At 40.4% G+C, this 15,223-nt stretch overlaps 1 long non-coding RNA gene across 1 annotated transcript in view; it reads right to left on the bottom strand.

Moving 5' to 3' along the window:
• Positions 1–2,336: 2,336 nt before the first annotated feature.
• LOC137220771 (uncharacterized) overlaps positions 2,337–15,223 on the bottom strand; it is a 256,549-nt gene continuing 243,662 nt past the window's right edge. Inside the window, exon 3 of the long non-coding RNA XR_010941789.1 lies at positions 2,337–2,395. This is a non-coding gene — a long non-coding RNA (uncharacterized lncRNA). The remainder of the gene's footprint in view (positions 2,396–15,223) is intronic.

Below are 15,223 nucleotides of genomic sequence, written 5' to 3'. Positions count from 1 at the left end.
AGAGTCTAAATCTGTAACAGCATCTTAGAAACAGAGGTGGGGGTACTTCCCTGGTGGCACAGTGGTTGAGAATCTGCCTGCCAATGCAGGAGACACAGGATCGAGCCCTAGTCTGGGAAGATTCCACATGCCACGGAGCAACTAAGCCTGTGCGCCACAACTACTGATCCTGTGAGCCACAACTACTGATCCTGTGAGCCACAACTACTGAGCCCGCATGCCACAATTACTGAAGCTCACGCGTCTAGAGCCCGCACACTGCAACAAAGAGTAGCCTCCGCTCGCCGCAACTAGAGAAAGCCCTCATGCAGCAAAAAAGACCCAGCACAGCCAAAAATAAATAAATTTTAATTAATTAATTAATTAATTTTAAAAAAGAAAAGAAAGAAAGAAACAGAGGTGGGAATGAATTTGACCAGAAGTTTCCAAACTTGGCTGTGCTGCAAAAACAACTGGATTGCTTTCAAAAACACAGACAGATCTTTGGGTACCAACCTTTCAGATTCTAATTCAGTAGGTCTGGAGTCAAATTTTTGCAAAGCTCACTAGATAATTCAGACACATAATTAGGACTGAGAATCAACAGACTGGATGTTGGCCTTAGACACAGGGCTTCTGCCCTGGAAGGACTTCAGAAGTCATTATGCACACAGCCCATGATCAGTACCTCCTGGGGTTGTGCAAAGAGGCATTCCTATTAGACTCATTTGCTTTCTCTGTTATATTATTTTTATATTCCTGATTGGAATTCTGAGGAATTATGAGATCTAATGACTCATTCAAGAGTGTGAAATATGAAACAGAGCTCCTGATACATACATTTTTAGTCCATTTTGTCATGCCCCTTCTTAAAAAAAAAAAAAAAAACTTTCTTTGGTGTTAAATGAGTTGCTTAAGTCATGTATGTGTATATAAAAAAACTTACAAATGTGGTCTAAAATAGATTTAATATAACCTTAGTTAAAGTTATCAATGTAATCATATTTAGGGACACAGTTATACTTATAAATCTGAATACAAATATGTGAACCAAATCAAAGTACAAGTATTTAGGAACAAAAAACATCAAAGAAATTTCTTGAGAAAACCACATACCAACAGTTACTCTATTAAAATGTCTGCTACTGGTATTTCTTAGCTGAGCCTGGTTGTTTTGTGTGTGTGTGTGTGTGTTTAACCTATTGAAACAGGAAGCAAGTAGGGCAAAAGATGTTAACTAGTTTTGTGCCCCTTTTTCTTCCTTTCTCTCTTCATCTAATTTGTTCAGCATCATAGTCCCAACTCTGGTACTGGAAGGTCCTTCTTCAACCCCCTCTTGCCTTTGCTGTTTGCCTGGCTATGGCTTAGGACTCAGAAAAGGCTGTTTACAGAAGAAAAAAATGTTTATATTGGGGTTTTTTTTGATGGTGCACAATTATCCCATGTTGCTGTAATATTATGTAGGTTGTGTTGCTTTCTAAATAGCACCAACAAACTCTTCTACTATGAAAACACTTGAAATATTTTCTGTATATATATTTTTAATGCACTTTTTGTTATTTTTAAACCACAATTAATTTGCAAATTGGTTGATCAAATTCTGTATTAGCAAGAGTTGCCTGTATATCAATGTACACCTATGGAAGCATAGGCAAATTCCAGTTAGGGTAGACTAGCTTGTTTCAGACCAATTCTCCCAATGTAAACAATCAGAAAATCTGGGGAAAAAATGGTAATTAGCTCTTTGAAGGCATCAGAGAGCTACCAAAGCAGTGAAGATTAGGAATCCAAGACCCTGGAGAGAGAGGGGAAGTATGGAATAATGAGCCTGACATTTGATGTTACTTTTCGCTGAAGGTATTTGTAAATTTATGGTAGATCTGAGAGACTGGGAAGCTAGAGGCAAGTGGCAGAGACGAAGAGAAGACTTGAGACTGAGAAGCTCAGTAGAGCTTTGGGGAGACAAAAACTAGAGGTAGGGCCTGCAAAAGAGGAAAGACCTTGGTAAATACCCCCAGACTATCAGTTGGGACCCCTGAAAGGCTACATGCTAGAAGTAAGGCTGAAAGGAAATAGACCAGTCCTTACAAAGACCAAAACTCAGCTCCGTATCTGTTTCCTATCAGACTGGATGAAGGTGAACTGCCTTTACTCTGCCTGTCTGTCAAAATATAAATACTGTTGGTGGGAACATAAAATCATTCACAGCCTGAAATTTACTCTACATAGACACTGTCCGCCATGAAATAATAATGATAATTTTAAAAAATGCCAAGCATACCAGACAACAAGATCAAATAGTCAAAATCAACAGAAAAAAAACACATATTGTAGTTATGAGGATTTTAAGATACTTGCCATTAGTGTGCACAAAACATAGATGACAAGATGAAGAACATCAACAGAGCACTGGAATCTGCAAAAAAAGAATGAAGTAAAAATTATAAAACTGAAAACCATATACATCTGTCTTTCTGCCTACTACCCAATCCAGCTCTGTTCCCTGATCATTGTAATTAACCTAAATTCTGACTTCAATTAAAACCCTCATATATATTTATCTTTTGTTTTTCTTTAATATACTTTTTTCCCTAAGGAAAGAGAATGTCTAATTGCTAAAATAGAATGCTACAAATAGTTCAGTAAAAGCATTACATATACCATATACTTCCAAATGTGTTACATTATTTGATTCATAATCAGATACAGAGTTATTCATTAACTAGGACTGTTTATAATTCCATTATTAATGAAAAATATATATTTATTTGAGCTGAGCTTTCTTTATAAGATTATAATCTAATCTGTCAGTCACAGATAAAGTTTTCAGGTTTCAAAAAATCACTTAATTCTTATCGTTTTACATTTCCTAGGAGGAGTCTGGAGTAATTCAATATGTTCTCTGAGTAAAAAATCTCAGGTTCTTACTTAATCTAATAAAATCATTATTTTATGAAGTGAGATGACAAATGAGAGCCTAATCAATTAGTCTTTTAATAGATGTTTCCTAGTTACAAATGCATTTTTAAGTATTTTATGAGTTTATTTTTAGGGTAGCATATATCTATAAATATAAATAAATGCATATAGATAAACAATTACCTTTAAAATTAGTTAACAGATTAATGAAATGAACACTTAATTTTCCCGAAATTCTGAGGAGCCAGAGGTGGGAGTGGCAATTAGGAAAAAACGGAAAGGAAATAATATTTATTAAGATCTAAGCCTTGTAAAGTAGGTATTATTCCTTCCATTATACAATGATGTTCAGAGAAATTAAGTAATATGATCATGGCCACAGACCTAGTAAATGGCAGCACTGGAATGCAAACACAGTTCTATTTAATTTTTAAGCCTATATTCTTTCAAGTACACTGTGCTTTCTATCTTTAGAAATAGATAGATGAGTGGGCAGATTTATGTTAAAAGTGGTGAGGAGGGCTTCCCCGGTGGCGCAGTGGTTGGGAGTCTGCCTGCCGATGCAGGGGACGCGGCTTCGTGCCCCGGTCCGCGAGGATCCCTCGTGCCGCGGAGTGGCTGGGCCCGTGAGCCATGGCCGCTGAGCCTGCATGTCCGGTACCGCAAAAAAACACACAAAAAAACAAAAAAAAACAAAAAAAACCAAACTGGTGAAGATATAATCCTGTTAGGAGTTTAACAGGATTTTTATGTGAAGTCTATTGTATTCCAAATTTGAATGTGGCCAGGAAGTTCATCAAAGTTGGATCTCATATTTCAAAAGTGTACAGAATTCCAGGGCCTCCCTGGTGGCGCAGTGGTTGAGAGTCCGCCTGCCGATGCAGTCGACACAGGTTCGTGCCCCAGTCCGCGAAGATCCCACATGCCGCGGAGCGGCTGGGCCCGTGAGCCATGGCCGCTGAGCCTGCGCGTCCGGAGCCTGTGCTCCGCAACGGGAGAGGCCACAACAGTGAGAGGCCCGCGTACACCAAAAAAAAAAAAAAAAAAAAGTGTATAGAATTCCGTATAAAATGTTTGTATCTACTATTGATAATCATTTCCAGGTAAGTTTTAGCACACAATGTTCAGTTATATAGCCTTGAGTGTGTAGGTGCATAAGGTATACATTAGTTAAGATAAATTAATTCCATGAAGTAGAAAGGGATTAAGATATAGATCTCTATATAAAGCACTATGAACAGTTCAATAAATGCATTACCTTTATTTATTTTTACATCTATGTTGTACTTGAGCTAATTCATAACCAGAGAAGAAATATAAGTTTCCTCATTAACTGTTTCCTATCTAGTCAGAGTTGAGGACAATGATGTTGTATCAGAGTTAAGAGATATATATATATATTATATAGTTACCATGCAGATTCTAATTTCCCTTTGCATTAAACTGCTTTAATATTCTGTTATGATACATACTTATGAATAGCAATGTTAGATCATTTGACATTTAATGGAAAAAAAAAAAAAAGCCCAGAGGTTCTCTATATTTTCAGAAGAGACCCAGCTAGCAATGCTCATACTGAAGCAAGATGCTCGTTTGTTTCTTCCTCTAGTCCTTAGTTGCAAGTGGATTGATGGGTATTTGGGTTGGGAGATTAGAGCAGGGCTACAGCTGCAAACTTCAACCCCATTATTTTCCATATCTCCATATGCTTTTTCCATAACAGGAAAATCCTAACAGGATTATATCCTCACCAGTTTTAACTCCTCAATTGCAGTTACATGTTTTTCATTCTATTTATGTTTAATATCTATCTCTCCTTGTAGAATATACCAAAGCACAGGGAATATGTCATTAGTACACCAAAGACAAGCAGAATTCTTGGTTACAAACAACAGAGAACACTTTAGTTTGTTGAAACAGAAGGGGTTTTTGGTAGCTTACAAATCTCTGGGAGGTCTAGAGAACCAGACTTGGATACTACCTAGCCAGGTACAATGAAGGCAGGAAAAATGTCTAATTCATACCATAGACTCTTCTAATAAACCACTACGGCTGCAGCCCAAAATTTAGCACTGAGCATGCTAAAATATGAACACCACAACTTCTACCAGAGCTATTCCAAAAGAACCAGCTTCCAGCTCCACTGTGCATGCCAGAAGATCTATTCTCTCTCTGAGACCACAGCCTTGAGTTTCTCATTTTAGTATTCAAGTCTCCTTCAGGGCCATCTGACTGGTGGCACCTAGGTCACAGGTCTGCAGTCTAATTGCAAGGGGGTATGTAAGTATGACTTTTACCTTTCAGCCTCTTTAGTGGAAGAAGACAAGTTGGAAGAAGGTTGAAATGGGAACTGAATGACTTCATGTACAAAATCTGTTACAACACTCAATTAGTATCTGTTAGATTTCCTTCTTTGTAACCAGGATTTATTTTCTTATTTGAAGATGTATTCTTGTGGACCAGAGTAAAAGTAGAAAATGGATATTTTCTTGAAAGGCAATTCTAATTGCTTATTAGTAGCAGGCTTTCCTATGCCCAGTGGGAAAATGTGATTGATTGGTGATGTCCTTCTTACATACTGAAGGACCATTACTGCTCTAAATATGTAACTTTTTCCTAGTGGAAAAATGGGCACTATTGCACAATATGTATCAATATAGGGGATGTACACTTTTGGTTTGCTTGCTATATATAGTTGTAGTTTAGAGTCAGGGAACCTTGAAGATCAATGTGTTACATCAGAAGGATTGTTAAGGGATGCTGAACTTTTTCTTAATTTTCACTTCAACAATATTTAGCATGAAGACAAGGGTCACTGGCAGAATCAAAGAACTTTTTTCACAAAATGGCCACCTAATGCCTAAGATACTGAGAAACTAGGTTATTCCTCCAGAGTAACAAGATCTTCCATTTACTGTGCTTTTCCAGAAAATGGTTGAGTCAAATGTTCTTCAGGATGAATAAATGCTGTGCATCTCTGGAGATTCAATACACTACAAAGTGTACAAGAAGTATGTTTTCCAAATGTTCCTTCAGACAACCTTTCAAATAACTGCTTCCATAAATATCTTTTGTATTTATGGATAATTTGACACAAAATCTATATTTCTTTTGGATATTTGTCTTTTAGGCAAGGGATGAAGAGGAAGGTTGTGTGGAGGGTCGGAGGTACTGCCTTTGGGACCAAGTAAGAGCATCACAGAAAAAATCTATTTAGTATGTGTATGACCTGTGTCGCTTTAAAAAAAAACCATACACAAACATTCATTCTCTAAAACAATGTTCACCTGCTGTCCCTTGGATGAGTTTAGCTTAATTTCACACTAAATAACCTTAAAGATTAGAGGGCTTAACTACAGTAGTTACTGCTGATTGCTTTGGAAATGAAAAATGGATATCTAATATAAAGGCATTAATATTATACTTGATGGATTATTTATAATAATCCAGACTCTTGGGTCCTCATCTGTTTATTTAACATGATAAAATGAGACACTTCTTGAGCAATCTTCAAGGAAATAATTTAGTACATCATAAAGATATAAATGTATTCCACAAATATTGAATAAATGTTTACTATATGCCAAGGACTATAGTAGGTAATGGGGGCTACCATAATCAATAAGACAAGTTCACTCAGAAAGGTCACAGTCTGGTGGCAACACAGACGTAACAATTGCACTAACATGGCATCATAATCGATGTACATATGATACCATGGAAGCATAGTCTGCTCTTTAGAGGGGGAGACTGAGCTGAATCTAGTAGTTTTCCAGGCAGAGAAAGGCAAGGTCATTCCAGGCAAGACAATTAAGGCAAACTGGCATGAAAGAGCACAGTGTATCTGGGGGAGAACATATAATTCTATGTGGCAAGAACATTGGGTACATGTTAGGGAAACTCAAGAGATGAGGTTGCAAAGCAGACTGTCAAGCTTGTGTAGGATGATACATGACCTACAAAAGAGTTTAGACTTTATTATTTTGCAGTGGGAGCCCAAAGAAGGGTTTTCAAGCAGTGAACTAACATAATAAGATTTGGGCTTCATAAATGGAACTCTGGCAGCCACAGGGAAGACGTATTGGCAGGGGAAGAGTCTGGAGTCAGGAAAACTAGCTAAGACTTTATTTCACAATACCAGTGAGAGATGATTATCTTGAACCTGTTCCTCCAAGATAGCTTGACACCCACTGCCCATAAAGACAATGTTGCTGATACTTCTGGCTTCTTCCCAATCTGTACCCAAATATATCAAGTTCCCATTGGGTTTTCAACCTTTGATTCCAGATTCTTTATATCCACTCTTTCTCTTCTAAGCTCAGTCCCCCACTAAATTTCTTATCTAACGATGAGCTCAGAAAGCAAATACCTAGTAAATAGCTGGTATCTGACCCTGTGAGTCCAGACCTTATCTGAACTCAGCTCCTGTGCTGAGGGCTAGCACCCCATTCATCCTCCTATTCCTCTGTGTTAGAGGATAGAGGATCTGGACTTTGAATAGCTACTGAATTTGTCCAACCCATTCCTGGTCCTTTAAACTCAGCTACCTCACCCACAAACTATGCCATAGACAAACTCCTGGGGGAAACTATAGATGAGTTATTGAATACGATATGACTACTTACTGCCCTGTATTGGGTTTACAATGCTGATGAAGGTGATTCACTAGAGGATGAGAAACTTACCCAAAGTAATCTAGTTACAGTCTTATATCAGCCCTGCCTCCCTGGAAAATTCCCCTAGATCACATGTTAAAACCAGGTGAAAATTTAAGAGATGTTATTATGACAAAGCATCAGGAAATGCCCCAGATTAAAGAGGATTCCTTTAAAAAAAGAAAAAAAGTGACAAAGAATCAAGCCCAATCAGGCAAAAGGTACAAATCTCACAGCCTAAGCTCAAAAGCAGTGACTATCACTGCTGAGTCAGAAGGTACCCCAAACTGAAATGATGGTATCAGCCATGAGGATCTCATCTTTTGACATAGAGGATTAGGTGAGCCCCAGATATTGGAAGTTCATTTGATTGAATCATGATCCACCACCACAACACTCTAACCAGAAAGAGAATGCAAAGATGTGTTTACTGGCACAGAGCCATTTTCTCCCTCCATGCCCCTTGATGCCTCCCTTCTCTCCAGTCTAAATGACTTTAAGAGAAAGTGTGATTAGGGGTGTGGCCAAGGTCTTTTGGCCTCCAATGGTTAGATACATCCATAAGAGTATGTTGGGGAATTTCAGGGAGAAAAAAGACTCAAACTTTTATGACTGTTGTATACAGGTGCCCAATTCACCATCCTACTATTTCCATGAGGAGTGGGGACCTCAGAATTCTACTAATAAGTATTGGCAGGGCCTGCAGCGGGACAGGGAAGCTAATGTGACTTTATGGGTGGGGCCCTTTGGGCCAATTCAATATACTGTTGAGTTATTTGTAGTGAGGTGGATGGACCTAGAGTCTGTCATACAGAGTGAAGTAAGTCAGAAAGAGAAAAACAAATACCGTATGCTAACACATATATATGGAATCTAAGAAAAAAAAAAAAAGGTCATGAAGAACCTAGGGGTAAGATGGGAATAAAGACACAGACCTACTAGAGCATGGACTTAAGGATATGGGTAGGGGGAAGGGTAAGCTGTGACAAAGTGAGAGAGTGGCATGGACATATATACACTACCAAACGTAAAATAGATAGCTAGTGGGAAGTAGCCGCATAGCACAGGGAGATCAGCTCGGTGCTTTGTGACCACCTAGAGGGGTGGGAGGGAGATGAGAGAGGGAAGAGATATGGGAACATATGTATATTTATAACTGATTCACTTTGTTATAAAGCAGAAACTAACACGCCATTGTAAAGCAATTATACTCCAATAAAGATGTTAAAAAAAAATCAATGTACTGTTGTTGCTGCTTCTACAACTGACACTATTAAAAGAACTAATGTTATATGCTTGTACTTTCTTGTTCCATAAGTGCCAGAAGGAATTCTGATTAGGAAAAGCTGCATGTAGTGAAGTGTTAGTGAAACATATAAATTGCTTTCCAACCATCTCTCTAGCCCATCCCAAGTAGGGCTCAACAACCTTAATGGCCCCTTTGAGCTACAAGTTTCTATGACTGATGATTTTGCCCATTGAAGCCTCTGGCGAAAGATGCCTTCATCTGGAAGCCTCCACCAGGGGCACTCCTATGGCTCTGGAGTCATCACTTCCCTGACAAGGCTACTGGGTACATCTCTTTTGAAAAGCATCTATTAGTTTGTTACTGGGCTCTTGTTGACACTGAACACCCGACCCATGAAAAACTTGTAACTCTTTAGACTGATAATTCCATTTTGGGGTGGATCAACTCACACTCAACAACAACTAACAAGATGTGAAGGGCACATCAAGCCTCACTTGTCAAATGAAAATGGAATGTTCAAGAAAACAGCTAGCCTAGCGCAAGCAGAATCTTGGCTTGACATGAAGAAATGGCAGCTATCCTCCTGGGGGAAACTTTATTCCCCATCACACTGCCTAAAGCAAAGCCACTAGCTCAGTGAGATCATCAATGCACAGAAGTTCCCCTAAATGACTGGCTCACCCATGGCTGAGCTCAGCTAAAACCAAATGGCATCCAAGTGCTGCTGTGGTACTTCAATCTCAATGCCATCAATGCAGAGCCAAAAGTGTGGACATGATGGTTGCTATTCTCAATGGGTAGGACTCAAGGCTGTTCTTTGTCCAATACTCACTTTGATGAACCTTGTTTCAGTTTTGTTGACTCTTAGGTTGTTACCAACGGCCTAGCAATTTGGTCAGCCCCTCTTTGGGGCCGTGAACAGTAAAAATAAATTACAGCTGCTGATTCAACCATCTGGGTCACTCCTGTAGAAACCCACAGTAAGGGCTTGTTCTCCTATGAGACCAACTATAATCAAGCTGCTGATGAGCCTGCACCACCCACATTGCTACTATTCCTGTCTAGATCCATGTTCTACCAGATATGGAAACATATCCACCAACATAGAATGGGCAAAAAGCAAAGAACACTTTTTCTAATGCCAAGGTTACTGTTGCATGCCAGACTTGTGACTCCTGCCAAAGGCTGACCTGTCTGTCTCAAGGTGAAGGAGACCGCATTGTATGCACGTGGATTCCATCTGCTCCTGTAAGACTGACTAAATTGGATTTTTTATTCCTACTTGGGGCTATTGGTGGTTCCTTCCTCTAGTGAAAGTTTCACAGAATCCTGTGTTATTGTTCCAGTCCCATCAGTCAACTACGGTCACACCATTGCGCCCTTGAAACTAACTTGTGTCATGTTTTCTGTTTTTTAGAGTTTGAAAATGTGTGACTTTTATTGACAAAACCACTCAATGGTGGGCTGGTTGTCAAGGTATTCAGTGGACTTTTCACTCTCTTTACCACCCATAGACACTCTGCATTGTGGAGTGTGGACCTTCTCAAAAAACAACCCCCAGAGATTTCTGATTCTACCTGTCTCACCTCCTGGTCTACAATATTTTAGCAAGGGGGTTTGTTCACTAAATGTGGCTGTTCTCAGAAAGGAATCATCTTCTCTCAGACACTTCCTGGGTAATAATCAGGAGTTACGTACATCTGTTTTGAAAACTTGAGGTTCCATCCTGACCTTTCCTGGACAAGATACCTCTTTCTTTCCCCTAATGGCAACCTCAGACCAAGCTGGTTGGTACAACTTCCTGGTGGCAGCCAGATTAATGGAAACCTAGAGAATCCAAACTTAATTCTGGTGCTACCATCTGGTTCTCTTGTGGGTTTGACATGGTCCTAGGATGGCCTAAGGATAATGGCTACTTGGTTGGGTACACTGCTTTCCAAGTGATCCATAGAGGTCAAAGTGGTGGACATAAACAGTCTCTGTAAGTCTTATAACTCTTTATCCTCTTGCCTTGAAACCTTCTAGGTGAAAGGTCTAAGGGTAAGGAGGAGGTGATTTTAAACAAGGTAAAGCTACAGATGGGACTGGAATGGAACTTGCCAATTTTATGGCGGTAGAACTCTGGCCTCAGAGGAAGGAACACATTAGACCTTGACAGGTACAGGAGAAGGAGGGATAATAGTTACTTTTGTCTTTCAGAACCACATCGGAGCCTTCCTCAGGAAGGAAAATGCCCTAGTGCACTTTTCCCTGATTGTTGCAAGCACTTTAAATTTATCTGACTGCTGGCTCTGCCATTCCCCACCAGATGGTTCTGGACTTGACTTAGTTACCATTTCCTTTAACCTTACTGAGCAATCTCAGAAATTACGGGAAAAGGCCCCAGCTTCTGCACTTTCCATGCAAAATACCTGCCAGCACCTCTGGATCTCTTTATTCCTATTCCCATAGCTAATACTCAGTCATTCAATGGGTTGGATGAATGCCACCAAGATGGCGCCATGGACAAATAGGTCAAGTTGCCCTCAGGCAGTTCCTCCAAAAGCAAGGATTAGATTACTGTAAGTAAACTTGGAACCTGGGCTGGCCCTGAGGACACACTGGCTATGAAGAACTGTCAGCTTGTGCCCCTGACTGAAGTTGGCCCAACTTGGTGGGCCCCAAGGAATGTAAACAACAGCTATCTCCTCAGGACTGTATTTCTTTGTGGAAGCCAGGAACTAACTTGCCTCCCCCCTTAAAACACAGTGCTTTGCACCTTAGAGATGGTCATACCAGACCTGAAAGTGTTTAAAGAAACACCTCTAGATCATGTAGCCCTCAGACAATTGCAATGATCTCTCCAAAATAAGGCTACTTTTAGCTCCTCAGGGAAAATTCTCAGAGGGAGAACTGACTTGTTATTTATGGGCACCCTCAAGAAAGTTTTCCCTACAATAGGAATCCTTCAATTACAAAAGACAATACACATTTTTCCCCTGACTTTAGTTGAACTGACTGATGACTCACTTTGGCACTGGAAGGAATTTAAGTCAGTCTCAGTCCACAGGCCAGAGTTAGTCTGGATGACAGAGTCATCCTAGACTTCCTTCCTCCTTGCAGGCCAAGATGGAATCTGTCCAGTCACTAATACATCTTGCTGTACCTGGATTAATGCCTCAGGCCAAGCAATTTAAGGAGAAACCATCTGACTTTCTACAGTAGACACTGATCGCTTATGGGATTTGTTTAGCTAGGTGGGACCCCGGGTGCACAATTAAAGTAAGCACTGCAGATGGCCTCATCCTGTTGCTTGAAGTTTTGATAAGAGTACCCTTAATTAAATGCTGTGTAAAACTACTTCACAGGGCTTCCCTGGTGGCGCAGTGGTTGAGAGTCCGCCTGCTGATGCAGGGGACGCGGGTTCGTGCCCCGGTCCGGGAAGATCCCACATGCCGCGGAGCGGCTGGGCCCGTGAGCCATGGCCGCTGAGCCTGCGCGTCCGGAGCCTGTGTTCCGCAGCGGGAGAGTCCACAACAGTGAGAGGCCCGTGTACCGCAAAAAACAAAACAAAACAAAACAAAACCTACTTCACAGATTCAGTGCCAGCCTCTCTCAGTCAGATTAAGCAGAGTGGCTGATGGAGTGGCGTACTCATGGGAAAATTAACCAGAAGCCAAGGCAGTATAGAAATGAGTATGTAGGTATTAGTGGGAGACAATACTCTGTGGGTCCATTTTGTTTTCACATGTTCTGTGAGCAGAGGTACTGAGAAATCTCTCTTTCAGATGATCTTTTCAAGGATATTTTTCTGTTTGTACAGCAGACAGCCTTGGGAGATAGAGATGGTGTCTCCCTCTAAAGTAAAAGGCAGTCAGCCTTACTGCCTATTATAGAAGACTCAAATTCCCTAGTCTCCAGGTTCTTCTCCTATCACACCAACTCACTGTGAGTGCCAATGTCACCCGGCCTTCTTTGTGTTGTCCCGCGGGAATTGGGTTTAGGAAACCAGCGCAAGTGCTGATACTCTGGCTACTGCTATTGCCAGGAGTGATAAAGTCCTTTGATTCTAACCCAGGAGATTTGTGTCTTCCATCAGCATCCATGAAGCTGACTTGAAAGAGTACAAGTATGGTAAAACTTCAGACCCTTCCAAGTTCTTAACAGCTATCCAATGGCAATTTCTTTATCAAATACTGTGGCTCCTATTAATCCTGTCGTTGATTTCATGATCTTTCCAAAAGTAGAACCATGCATTTTGTAGCTGAAGAACCAAAATGTGAAACAGTTATTTTCAAACTAAAATATTTTAAGTATCAGGAAAAATCAACACCAGGTCATAGATCAATGTAAGGAAATGACAAATGCAATAGTGTTTGGAATCATATGTAAGTTGTTAAACTATCTTATTGTACCATAATACATTCCAGCTGCTTGGTCATCCCTTTTTCTCTTCGTGTACTTTTCCTATTTATGCACTTAATTAGCGTAATGAAGTTGAAAAAGTGTTGGGTGGAATATCAGGAAACCTGAGATCAAATAACAGTTTTGCCAATTACTGGCTATGAGACCCTAGAGAGGTCTTCTCCTACTACTCTGGACCTTAGACTATTGATCTTTAAAATGTGAATTAGGGTAAGCAAAATGAATGGGTTTTGTTAGATGATTTTTAAGCGTATTTTTTTTCTAGTTCTTATTTGCAATGAATGGTAGAAAAGAACTTTTAGCCAAGATGGGTAATTATGAGGTTATTTTTTTTTCTTTTTCCTATTTGCTTTAGTGGAAAGTTCAAACACTGGAATAAAGATTTCTACAACCAACTACTTGTCCTAGCCCTTGTGAGCAAGATTTGTTGTAACCCTCCTTGAATTAGGGTTTATATTTCAAGGAGGCACCTCCTGTGAAATGTAATGTAGAAGAGGAACATTCCTTGCACAGAAGGTCTTTTCATTTGCTGTCCTCACCCCACACAACCATCTTTCCTTTGGCCAGCATATTACACAAACAAGAAATTTAGTTGATTTCCTATTCAATAATGACACAACCTTGCCAAGGTCAGGGTGCCCTTGCCAGAGCTGGTACAGGAGGAACACACATTGGCTTAAACTATCATGGGATTTTTCCTGAGCACAGTGCAGCAGCTATAGGCAATGAGATGGTCAGTCTCATTGGTTTATTCATTAGTCGGTATATCAATTATAGCCTTTAGGACCTACTACAGCCAGCCACTGGGAATACACATGTTATTAATAAGACTGTGTAACTGCCCACAATGATCCCACAGTCACTTTGGGGAGGCAGATCAATCAACAGATAATTATAACACATCTGAAATTGGTGAAATTATAGAAGGGAGCAATGACCAGCTCTTCTCTGAGAGTTGTAGAGGACTCCTCAGAGGAGAGAATGCTTGAGTGAGACTTGGAGGCAAAGAATGAGAGGATATTCAAGCAAAAGAGCATGTGAAAAGCAAAAAAGACAGGTGAACGAAGATAGAGGGTCAGATATTTCAGTATGGCTGGAACATAGCTTTAGGGTTGCAAGTAACAGGAGATGAAGATAGAGAGGCAGGTAAGAACATTTGGGGGCAAGAGAGGAAGAGGGTGTTAAAAGATTTGAAACACTTGAGGCTGTGTTTATATGCTGACTAGAAGGAGGTAAAGATAGAGAAAGGGAGATCACTGCTGAATTGAGATCCCAGGGAAATCAGAAGATGGTTTCTAGACAGGCGATGAGCAGAAAGGCTAGTCTGCGATTGAAAATGGATCTCTTCTTCCTCTTAAAAAGACAAAGAGAAAATAGATGCAGACAAAAGTAAGTTTGAAAGAGAAGTGTGGAAAGCTAAGAATTTAGGCATCTTGGCCCTAGGAGCTAGAGAAAAGATAAGGTTCCTGCAGTCCAGGTGGTCAGCAATTCACATGCTTATTCATTCAGCCATTCCTACCTTCCTTCAGAAATATTTGCTGAGTACAGAAATACAATGGTGTACTAGACACTGATTCTCCTTCCAAATAATCTACAATCTAGTTCAGATTTAAAAAGCACAAACTTGGGCCTCCCTGGTGGCACAGCGGTTGAGAGTCCGCCTGACGATGCAGGGGACACGGGTTCGTGCCCCGGTCCGGGAAGATCCCACATGCCGCAGAGCGGCTGGGCCCGTGAGCCATGGCCGCTGAGCCTGTGCGTCCGGAGCCTGTGCTCCGCAACGGGAGAGGCCACAACAGTGAGAGGCCCGCGTACCGAAGCACAAACCTTAGCAGGAAGAAACTTCTTAGTATATGTTTATAGAATGAATAATGAATAAAATAATAAGTCCGACAAGAAAGGCAGAAATGAAGTATAATTAGAATAGAAGGAGAAAGGACTATTTTTTAGGTTTGTGTGGGCCCTGAAGAATGGGTGGATCTGAATATACAGAGACTGGGAGGGGGTGGGAAAGGTC

The sequence above is a fragment of the Pseudorca crassidens genome, chromosome 3 (assembly GCF_039906515.1).
Source record: "Pseudorca crassidens isolate mPseCra1 chromosome 3, mPseCra1.hap1, whole genome shotgun sequence".
NCBI lineage: Eukaryota > Metazoa > Chordata > Mammalia > Artiodactyla > Delphinidae > Pseudorca > Pseudorca crassidens.
Note: the sequence above shows the minus strand (reverse complement) of the source record. Positions and strands in the feature narration are given on the sequence as shown.